This window comes from Schistocerca nitens, chromosome 4 (assembly GCF_023898315.1).
Source record: "Schistocerca nitens isolate TAMUIC-IGC-003100 chromosome 4, iqSchNite1.1, whole genome shotgun sequence".
NCBI classification, from domain to species: Eukaryota; Metazoa; Arthropoda; class Insecta; order Orthoptera; family Acrididae; genus Schistocerca; species Schistocerca nitens.
In genome coordinates, this window is record NC_064617.1 from 259,533,575 (window position 1) to 259,545,932 (window position 12,358).

At 48.3% G+C, this 12,358-nt stretch overlaps 1 pseudogene; it reads right to left on the minus strand.

The window, feature by feature from the left end:
- Positions 1 to 225: 225 nt before the first annotated feature.
- LOC126254120 (5S ribosomal RNA) lies at positions 226 to 343 on the minus strand (annotated as a pseudogene).
- Positions 344 to 12,358: the final 12,015 nt, after the last annotated feature.

The window sequence follows — 12,358 nt, forward strand, 5'->3', positions numbered from 1 at the left end:
CCATTTCGCAAATCGTTAGGCAGGCACTCCGTCTTCAGGCCACAAGTGGCCCATCGGGACCATCCGACCGCCGTGTCATCCTCAGATGAGGATGCGGATAGGAGGGGCGTGTGGTCAGCACACCGCACTCCCGGTCGTTACGATGGTTTTCTTTGACCGGAGCCGCTACTATTCGGTCGAGTAGCTCCTCAGTTGGCATCAGGAGGCTGAGTGCACCCCGAAAAATGGCAACAGCACATGAAGACCCGGATGGTCACCCATCCAAGTGCCGACCACGCCCGACAGCGCTTAACTTCGGTGATCTGACGGGAACCGGTGTATCCACTGCGGCAAGGCCGTTGCCTGCAAATCGTTAGGGAATTCAATATTCCGAGATGCACAGTGTCAAGAGGCTGCCGAGAATACCGAGTTTCAGGCATTACTTCTCACCATGGACAACGCAGTGGCCGACGGCATTCACCTAGCAGCCGAGAGCAGCGCCGTTTGCGTAGAGTTGTCAGTGCTGACAGACAAGCAACACTGCGCGAAATAACCGCAGAAATCAATGTGGGACTACGACGAACGTAGCCGTTAGGACAGTGCGGCAGAATTTGACCTTTATGGTCAATCGGCTCAAGCGCCTCTTCTGCTTTCGTGACCATGTGTGTTGGATCCTAGACGACTGGTCAGATGAGTCCGGATTTCAGTTAGTAAGAGCCGAAGGTAGGTCCCGAGTGTGGCGCACACCCCACAAAGCCACGGACGCAAGTCGTCAACAATGGTCTGTGCAAGCTGGTGGTGGCTCCAAATGGCGTGGGCTGTGTGTACAGGAAATGGACTGTGTCCTGTGGTACAAGTGAACAGATCATTGACTGGAAATGATTACTTTCGGCTTCTTGGAGACCATTCGCAGCCATTCATGGACATGCTCCCAAACAACGATCGGCCATGTCACTTCGCCACAATTGTTAGAAACTTCACCAACTGCGACATAATCGCGTATACAGACACTGATCCAATACTGTAAAATACTTTTTTATTCCAGTCTCTGATCACAATATCAATTCTTTAGACGATGACCATCCTCAGAACTAAAATATATAAATATATACATCTAGTGAGTAGTGTGTCTTTTAACATAAAACAGCAATATGTATCACAGTATACTGTCATACAACCAGGGAAATGTACAGATAAAATATGGTATAACGTATCTTTTTTACATCATGTCCTAAAGTGATACGGCCATAATGGCATTGCCAAAACAGGTTTCTGGTTGCTACTGTACTTCAGTAGCCAGTTGCAATAATCACTATGTGGACGATGTGGCCTATTCTACACCTTATTTTAGATCTATGTGACGATGCTGTGCTGATTATATGTTTTGACAATGCCATTATGGCCGTATCACTTTAGGACATGGTGTAAAAAAGATACGTTATACCATATTTTATCTGTGCATTTCCCTGGTTGTATGACAGTATACTGTGATACATATTGCTGTTTTATGTTAAAAGACACACTACTCACTAGATGTATATATTTATATACACTCCTGGAAATTGAAATAAGAAGACCGTGAATTCATTGTCCCAGGAAGGGGAAACTTTATTGACACATTCCTGGGGTCAGATACATCACATGATCACACTGACAGAACCACAGGCACATAGACACAGGCAACAGAGCATGCACAATGTCGGCACTACTACAGTGTATATCCACCTTTCGCAGCAATGCAGGCTGCTATTCTCCCATGGAGACGATCGTAGAGATGCTGGATGTAGTCCTGTGGAACGGCTTGCCATGCCATTTCCACCTGGCGCCTCAGTTGGACCAGCGTTCGTGCTGGACGTGCAGACCGCGTGAGACGACGCTTCATCCAGTCCCAAACATGCTCAATGGGGGACAGATCCGGAGATCTTGCTGGCCAGGGTAGTTGACTTACACCTTCTAGAGCACGTTGGGTGGCACGGGATACATGCGGACGTGCATTGTCCTGTTGGAACAGCAAGTTCCCTTGCCGGTCTAGGAATGGTACAACGATGGGTTCGATGACGGTTTGGATGTACCGTGCACTATTCAGTGTCCCCTCGACGATCACCAGTGGTGTACGGCCAGTGTAGGAGATCGCTCCCCACACCATGATGCCGGGTGTTGGCCCTGTGTGCCTCGGTCGTATGCAGTCCTGATTGTGGCGCTCACCTGCACGGCGCCAAACACGCATACGACCATCATTGGCACCAAGGCAGAAGCGACTCTCATCGCTGAAGACGACACGTCTCCATTCGTCCCTCCATTCACGCCTGTCGCGACACCACTGGAGGCGGGCTGCACGATGTTGGGGCGTGAGCGGAAGACGGCCTAACGGTGTGCGGGACCGTAGCCCAGCTTCATGGAGACGGTTGCGAATGGTCCTCGCCGATACCCCAGGAGCAACAGTGTCCCTAATTTGCTGGGAAGTGGCGGTGCGGTCCCCTACGGCACTGCGTAGGATCCTACGGTCTTGGCGTGCATCCGTGCGTCGCTGCGGTCCTGTCCCAGGTCGACGGGCACGTGCACCTTCCGCCGACCACTGGCGACAACATCGATGTACTGTGGAGACCTCACGCCCCACGTGTTGAGCAATTCGGCGGTACGTCCACCCGGCCTCCCGCATGCCCACTATACGCCCTCGCTCAAAGTCCGTCAACTGCACATACGGTTCACGTCCACGCTGTCGCGGCATGCTACCAGTGTTAAAGACTGCGATGGAGCTCCGTATGCCACGGCAAACTGGCTGACACTGACGGCGGCGGTGCACAAATGCTGCGCAGCTAGCGCCATTCGACGGCCAACACCGCGGTTCCTGGTGTGTCCGCTGTGCCGTGCGTGTGATCATTGCTTGTACAGCCCTCTCGCAGTGTCCGGAGCAAGTATGGTGGGTCTGACACACCGGTGTCAATGTGTTCTTTTTTCCATTTCCAGGAGTGTATTTTAGTTCTGAGGATGGGATTCGAGCGAATAACTTGGTCACCCGGATCCCCCGACATGAACCCCGTCGGACATCTGTGGCACATAGTCGACAGGTCACTTCGTGCACAAAATCCTGCACCGGCAACACTTTCGCAGTAATGGACGGCTGTAGGGGCAGCAACGTTCCGTATCTCTGCAGCGGACTTCAAACAACTTGTTGTGCGCATGCCATGTCACGTTGCTGCACAACGCCGGGCAAAAGGAGGTCCGACACGATATTAGGAGGGATCTCTTGACTTTTGTCACCTCAGTGTACACAGATGTGTGTCGCAGTGGTTAAGATACTGTACTCGCATCCTCGTAGAGCGAGTATCGAATCTCCTTTCAGACAGATTGTGGTTTCTCTATGCCAAGAAACGCGAACATTATGACAGTTCCTTCGAAAGAGAGACGGCCAATTCCTCTCCTGCCCCAACCTATCCGAGCCTCTTCTCTCTCTCTCTCTAATGACCTACTACCTGGGCGTCAATCTGTAATCTTCTTTCTTTTCTGGAGAAAACCGTGTATTCCATTGTGATACCGGGTAGGGTGGAGCTACACTGAACGAAAGCAACGAAATTTGTTCAAATGGTTCAAATGGCTCTGAGCACTATGGGACTTAACAGCTATGGTCATCAGTCCCCTAGAACTTAGAACTACTTAAACCTAACTAACCTAAGGACATCACACAACACCCAGCCATCACGAGGCAGAGAAAATCCCTGACCCCGCCGGGAATCGAACCCGGGAACCCGGGCGTGGGAAGCGAGAACGCTACCGCACGACCACGAGATGCGGGCACGAAATTTGTAACTAATTAACTGTTTACATAGCACTGTCTGTGAAATGCCTGGGCTAGCAGGACAGAGCGGATTAGGTTGTGGAAAGGGGCCAAAATAAGTTGTTGTCAGTTGCACTCAACATACAAACTTTATTTATCAACACACAGTATTACAACAAGGATGCAAAACACTCAAAACTTTAATCGACCTCCTTTGATTAACCTTAGACCGGCTGATGGCCACACTCAAAATCCAAGACGCAAGGCCAAGGAAGAAATTAAAAGCAAGGTTCTTGTGGAGGCGCTCCGTCCCCGACTTCACTGTTGCTGCGTCCCGACTGCACTGGTGGTCGGTCTGCGACTGACTGCCAGACACACGACGACCCGGAATACTATCGGTCGCTGCAGAGATGGTACGACAGTGCACTTCAGCCAGTCTCACACGGAGCAAGGTTCGCCGCAAGTTTGCGAGATGGCGTGCATGCCTGCCGGCTTGCAGAGAAAGGAGCCGGCTATCTTCCATGCCGAAACTCTCCCACGGTGCAAGATCGGCAGCTAGTTGTGTTGTGATCGGCTGCATGTTGTATCGAACGAAGATGGTTGCTTCAGGTACAAATGTTCAGAGCAAACTGGCGTTATTAGCTGTTTTGGTGCTAAACGATGCAGAAATGCATGCTAATGAGAGAAGAAGAAAGAAAGAATGGACGAAAAACTGGACTGAGAGGAGAAACGCTGGAAAAGGTGTGCTCTCCATGCTTCATAAAGAGTTGAGGTTAGTTCGCATAACACCTACTTTTGTTTGAAAAGTATCACCATTTCATTACTGTTTGACTTTATAAATATACAAATAATGACTCTTATATACGACTTTATTTTGTGGGATAGAAGATCGTACATCCTTTGCAAATTTTATACGAATGGATGTATTGGTATTTGAAGAACTGCTTTGTATGGTTGCGCCTCTGATTCAGAAGAAAGACACGGTGATGCGTCAGGCAATTACGGCGTACTCCACTTTAAACTGAGTACGTAAATTGTGCATTGTGCTATAGCGCTCCTTGCTCGTCGTATATGGTCGAACAAGACGCACGGCACTTGCAACTCTTTCGAGTGCTTCTGCACGCAAGTGTTCATTGTAATAGTTTGCGCTTTTCACGACGTACAGACACTGTTCTTCCCTATAAGTACATACACTCCTGGAAATGGAAAAAAGAACACATTGACACCGGTGTGTCAGACCCACCATACTTGCTCCGGACACTGCGAGAGGGCTGTACAAGCAATGATCACACGCACGGCACAGCGGACACACCAGGAACCGCGGTGTTGGCCGTCGAATGGCGCTAGCTGCGCAGCATTTGTGCACCGCCGCCGTCAGTGTCAGCCAGTTTGCCGTGGCATACGGAGCTCCATCGCAGTCTTTAACACTGGTAGCATGCCGCGACAGCGTGGACGTGAACCGTATGTGCAGTTGACGGACTTTGAGCGAGGGCGTATAGTGGGCATGCGGGAGGCCGGGTGGACGTACCGCCGAATTGCTCAACACGTGGGGCGTGAGGTCTCCACAGTACATCGATGTTGTCGCCAGTGGTCGGCGGAAGGTGCACGTGCCCGTCGACCTGGGACCGGACCGCAGCGACGCACGGATGCACGCCAAGACCGTAGGATCCTACGCAGTGCCGTAGGGGACCGCACCGCCACTTCCCAGCAAATTAGGGACACTGTTGCTCCTGGGGTATCGGCGAGGACCATTCGCAACCGTCTCCATGAAGCTGGGCTACGGTCCCGCACACCGTTAGGCCGTCTTCCGCTCACGCCCCAACATCGTGCAGCCCGCCTCCAGTGGTGTCGCGACAGGCGTGAATGGAGGGACGAATGGAGACGTGTCGTCTTCAGCGATGAGAGTCGCTTCTGCCTTGGTGCCAATGATGGTCGTATGCGTGTTTGGCGCCGTGCAGGTGAGCGCCACAATCAGGACTCCATACGACCGAGGCACACAGGGCCAACACCCGGCATCATGGTGTGGGGAGCGATCTCCTACACTGGCCGTACACCACTGGTGATCGTCGAGGGGACACTGAATAGTGCACGGTACATCCAAACCGTCATCGAACCCATCGTTGTACCATTCCTAGACCGGCAAGGGAACTTGCTGTTCCAACAGGACAATGCACGTCCGCATGTATCCCGTGCCACCCAACGTGCTCTAGAAGGTGTAAGTCAACTACCCTGGCCAGCAAGATCTCCGGATCTGTCCCCCATTGAGCATGTTTGGGACTGGATGAAGCGTCGTCTCACGCGGTCTGCACGTCCAGCACGAACGCTGGTCCAACTGAGGCGCCAGGTGGAAATGGCATGGCAAGCCGTTCCACAGGACTACATCCAGCATCTCTACGATCGTCTCCATGGGAGAATAGCAGCCTGCATTGCTGCGAAAGGTGGATATACACTGTAGTAGTGCCGACATTGTGCATGCTCTGTTGCCTGTGTCTATGTGCCTGTGGTTCTGTCAGTGTGATCATGTGATGTATCTGACCCCAGGAATGTGTCAATAAAGTTTCCCCTTCCTGGGACAATGAATTCACGGTGTATTTCAATTTCCAGGAGTGTATCAATGCTTCAGTCGCTTCCTTGGACCCCTGCGGTGTCATTATTTAATAATTATAAGAACTTCCTACCTCACCTCACAACAGCAGAAAAGCGACTATCAACAAAGGCTTCCCGCCCAAGCTTTCCGCGTCTGACGTCACAAACGAAACGTCTCATGATTGGCCGACGCAGGTAGCACGCAGGGAACCTTACAAGAAAAATAGCACCGGACCTATCCTGGAAATCTTACAAGGTTCCCAGCAAGGTAGCCCGCTAGCAGACGACGGAGCCCGCAAGGTAGCCGTCGCACGAGCCAGCAAGGAAACTTAACAGCGAATCTTGCTCCCTGTGAGACGGGCTTTGCCAATACGCGCTGCTGCTGCTGCTGCTGCTGCTGCCGCTCGCGGAAAAGTAAGGCAGGAAGTTAGTGACGCCAGTAAATGGAATAAGAAAACGAGGCGGCAGTACCGTAATAGAAGATGACAAACAATAAATGGCATGAACAAGAGCCGTGTACGGCTCACTCTGTTTACCTGTTTGTCTGTCTCTGAACAGTCGACTGTACGTTGTCATAAATGTCTAGATAGAAATTAAATTCGGAGAATGCTGAAGAACCAAGAGTTGCTGCATTCTCGGTTCAAAAGAGAACGTGCAAATGACGATAGGTTCAAGTTAGTAGAGATTCGTCCGTCTCTGAAAACGTCTGTGAGCGAAGCATACAATTACTACCACCGTCATGCTTTAGTAAAAGATCTGGTCGAGAAACGGAGGAAATTCTATGTAAAATCACTAAGACCGAGTGGGGTGGCGCAGTGCTTAGCACACTGGACTCACATTCGGGAGGACGACGGTTCAAACCGGCCATCCAGGTTAAGGTTTTCCACGATTTACCTACATCGCTCCAGGCAAATGCCGGGATGGCTCATATGAAAGGGCACGGCCGATTTCCTTCCCCATCCTTGACACAATCCGATCTTGTTCTCTGCTCTAATGATCTCGATGTCGACGGGACGTTAAACCCAATCTTCCTTTCTTCCTTAAAATCGCTAAGGGCATCTATAAGACTTCCACTCAGTCACTCCTTGACGAGTCTGTTGAGGCACTAGAAGATAATAACGCGAAAGCCGAAGATTTAAATTATGGGTTTAAGAAATCGTTCACGCATGATAAACCGTAGAAACATACTGTCGCTTGACCATTGCACAGCCTTCCGTCTTGACGACATAGCAATAAGCATCCCCGAGGTGGATAATCAAGTGAAAGTATTTGAAAACGAGTAAGTCGCCAGGTCCGGATGGAATCCTAATTCTGTTTTACAAGGAGTACTCTACGGCACTGGCCCCTTTCTTAGTTTGCATTTATCACGAATCTCTCGCCAAACGCAGAATCCCAAGCGACATGAGAAACGCGCAGATGACTCCAGTATGTAAGGAGGGTAAAAGAACGAACTCCCAAAATTAAAGACCAATATCCTTAACATTGGTCTGCTGCAGGATTCTAGAACATATTCTAAGTTCGAATATAATAAATGTCCTAGAGGCCGAAAAGCTTACGCGCACGAATCAGCACGGTTTTAAAAAGCACCGCTCGTGCGAAACTCAGCCTTTCCTTTTCTCAGATACAATATTGCGAACTATGGATAAAGGGCGACAGGCGTATTCCATATTACTAGATTTCCGGAAAGCCTTTGACACGGTACTCCACTACAGACTCTTAAAGAAGGTACAGGCATACGGAATAGGTTCCCAGATATATGACTGACTCGAAGACATTTTAAATAATTGAAGCCAATATGTTGTCCTCGACAGCGATTATTCATCAGAGACAAGGGTGTCGTCAGGAATTCTCAGGGGAAATATGATAGGACCGCTGTTATTTTTCAATATACGTAAATCGTCCGGTGGACACGGTGGAGAGAAATCTGTCGTTGTTCGTTGATGACGCTGTGGTTTACGGGAAGGTACTGTCAGAAGGTCCTGTAGGATGATACAAGATGACTTATACAAAATTTCTAGTTGGTTTGATGAATGGTAGCTGGCTCTAAATGTAGAAAAATGTAAGTTAACGCGGGCGAGTGGGCAAAATAAATCCGTAATGTTCGGATACAGCATTATTAGTGCCCTGCTTGACACAGTCACGTAGTTTAAATATCTGGGTGAAATGTTGTAAAGCGATATGAAATGCAACGAGCATCTGAGGATTCTGGCAGAGGAGGTGTGTGGTCGTTTTCGGTTTGTTGTTTGAATTTTAGAAAAGTATTCCTCGCATGTAAAGAAGACCGCATTGACGACGCTAATGGGATTTATCCTGGAGTACTGCTCTAATGTTTGGAATCCGCACTAGATTGGGTTAAAGGAAGGCATGGAAGCATTTCAGAGGCGGGTTGCTGGATTTTTTACAGATAAGTTCGAACAACATGCAGGTGTCACGAAAATGTTTTGGGAACTCGAAGGCAATCGTTGGAGGGAAGATGACGTTGTTTTCAAGAAAGGCTATTGAGAAAATATACAGAACCGGCGTTTCAAGCTGATTGCAGAACGATTCTACTACCGCCGACGTACATTTCGCGTAAGGACCAGGAGGAAAAGGTAGGAGAAATTGGAACTCACACGTAGGCATATAGCTAGCTTTATTTGAGAATGGAACAGGAAATACAACGATTAGTAGTGGTACGGTATACCCTCCGCTACGCACCACCGGCCGCTGTGGCCGAGCGGTTCCCTCTACGGTCGCAGGTTCGAATCCTGTCTCGGGCATGGATGTGTGTGATGTCCTTAGGTTAGTTAGGTTTAAGTAGTTCTAAGTCTAGGGGACTGATGACCTCAGATGTTAAGTCCCATAGTGCTTAGAGCCATTTGAACCATTTGGCCACGCACCATAGAGTGGTTTGCTGAGTATGTATGTAGATGTAGATGTAGAACTGCAGAGCCAACACAAATAACCGCTGTTATTTTCCATTATTTTTGTAATACAATGACATCCCACCTCAGTCTCCGCTCCAAAGGGTGTTAAAGATGTCTCGCGCTCACAATCCGTTTTTGCAGACTGTACTTACATTTGTACCCAGTACACATGAAATTCATCCAGACAGTACAGAGTTAAGCTGCAACAAAGACTTGACAACGCCTTGTACAGCCTAAAAGCAATAAAATGAGCAAAAATTACCAATCTACTAACTTTGAGAGAAAGGATGAAATTCCAGTCACGAAAAGGGATTTATGCTTCTCTATGAAGCAAAAGTTCTGTCAAAATTGCCGCCAAGCTGGTCAATTTTCCGAAATATCATTGTTGCTTATAAAATAATTGATCTCCGTAAGTGAAGTGTTATCAGATTTGATTTTCATATCCACTGAAAAGCCAAAGAAACTGGTACACCTGCCTTAATCTTATAGGGCCCCGCGAGCACGCAGAAGTGCCACAACACGACGTGGCATGGCCTCTACTAATGTCAGTAGTAGAGCTGGAGGGAATTGACACCATGAATGCAGCAAGACTGTCCATAAATAAGAGGGGATGGAGATCTCTTCTGAACAGCACGTTCGTAGGCATTTCAGATATGCTCAATAATGTTCATGTCTGGGGAGTTTGGTGGCCAACGGAAGTGTTCAATCTCATAAGAACGTTCCTGGTGCCACTCTGTAGCAATTCTAGGCGTGTGGGGTGTCGCATTGTCCTGCTGGAATTGCCCAAATCCGTCGGAATGCACAATGGGCATGATTAGGTGCAGATGATCAGACAGGATGCTTACCTACATATCAACTGAGAGTCGAATCTAGAAGTATCAGGGGTCGCATGTCACCACAACTGCAGACGGGCCACACCAGCTTGAACAATCCCCTGCTGACATGCAGGGTCCATCGATTCATGAGGTTGTCCCCATATCAGAACACGTCCATCCACTCGATACAATTTGAAACGAGACTCGTCCGACCAAGCAACATGTTTCCAGTCATCAACAGTCTAATGTCGGTGTTGACGGGCCCAGGCGAGGCGTAAAGCTTTGTGTCGTGCAGTCATTAAGGGTACATGAGTTTGCCTTCTGCTCCGAAAGCCCATATCGATGATGTTTCGTTGAATGGAACGCACGCTGAAACTTGTTGATGGCCTAGTACTGAAACGTGCAGCAATTTGCGGGAAGATTGCCCTTCCATCACGTTGAACGATTCTCTTGAGTCGTCGTTGGTTCGTTCTTCCAGGATCTTTTTCCAGACGCATCGATGTCGGAGATTAGATGTTTTACCGGATTCTTGATATTCACGGTACACTCGTGAAATTGTCGTACGGCAAAATCTCACTTCATTGCAACCTCGGAGATACTGTGTCCTATCGCTCGTGCGCCGACTGTAACACCACGTTCAAACTCATTTAAATTTTGATAAACTGCCGTTGTAACAGCAGTGAATGATCTACCAACTGCGCCAGATAGTTGCCTTATATACGCGTTGTCGATCGCAGTTGTGTATTCTGTCTATTTACGTATCTATTTATCTGAATAGTCATGACTACACCAGTTCGTTTCCCATTTCAGTGTATGAACCATAATTCATTTGTGTACTATGCAGCGTGATACTAACGGAATTATTTTTGTTTCACGTTTTCAAAAATTCACAGGTTCTAGAGGTTTAGAATGCGAGTAACTAGTGTTGCAAGAAACATTTTCATATACACTATCTGATCAAAAGTATCCGATGCTATTAGCGGAGATTTATGGGATGTGTCCGCCTTTCGCCATTATGACTGCTGGAAGTCTGCTGCGAAATTCAGTGAGGTATCTGAATGTCTGTTGAGGGAAGGCAGCCTATTCTTCCTCAAGAGCCGAAACCAGAGAAGTAAGGGTGTTAGACGCTGGAGACTGGTGGAAGTCGACATTCTAACTCATCCCAAATGTGTTCCATTGGTTTCAGGTTTCGATTCTGGGCAAGCCAGTCCATTTCAGGAATGTTATTGTCGACAGTCCATTGCCTGACAGGTGCTGCTTTGTTACTGGGTGCATTGTCATGCTTATTCAAACACTCATCTCCGATCGATTCCTCTGTTATAGGTAGTATACAATGCTGAAAAATGTGATAATATCCTTCGGCATTTCGCGTTTTCCTAAGCACAAAAAGGGACCACACCCTAACCGCGAAAAACACCCCCATACCGTAACACAACCTCGTTAGTACTTTACTGTTGCCACTACACATGATGACCCCAATACCATAACATCAAATCGTCACTACTTCATTGCTAGCGCTACAGATGCTAACAGGTTACGATCTTCAAGCATTCGCTAAAACCAAATCCTTCAATCAGATTGCCATCGGATATAGCGTGATTCACCACTCCAGATCACTTTTTTTAAGTACCCAGTGTCAAGTGACGTCACCCTTGACAATACCTCAAGAGTTGGTTAGCATTGATTACAGAAATGTATGGCTTAAGAGAAGCTGTTAGAACACTCTACAGTATTCTCTTTAACACTTTACTCACAGTCATTATATATTGTGGGGCAAAAAAAGTAGCCCGGACGAGCGGTTACGTGAATTTGTGGCAGCATTGAGGGAGAAGGAAAAGATCTACAGTTACTTCCAACAGAATGTAGCAATTGCCCATACAGCTGGCCGAACCTTGGAGCACATTCACACAATCTTCATGCCTTACAGATTTGTTAGAAGGAAGATTAGATTTAACTTCCCGTCTATACCGAGGTCATTAGAGAAGGTGCACAGGCTCGGATTGTATCAAGGAAGGAAATCGGCTGTGCCCTTTCAAAGGAACCATCACGGCATTTTCTTGTAGCAATTTAAGGAAATCGTGGAAAACCTAAATCGGGATGGCTGGATACGGGTTTGAACCGTCGTTCTCCCGAATGCGAGTCCAGTGTGCTAACCACTGCCTCGCTCGCTAACAGATATTTTAGCAGAGATCAATCTGGTCGCGGCCGAAGCTGGCCACCAAGGTCGCCTATCAGTGTGCGGTTACTTTGCGTGGGAAGCCCTCAAGGCGTATCGCAACAATCTTCATAGTCTTCAA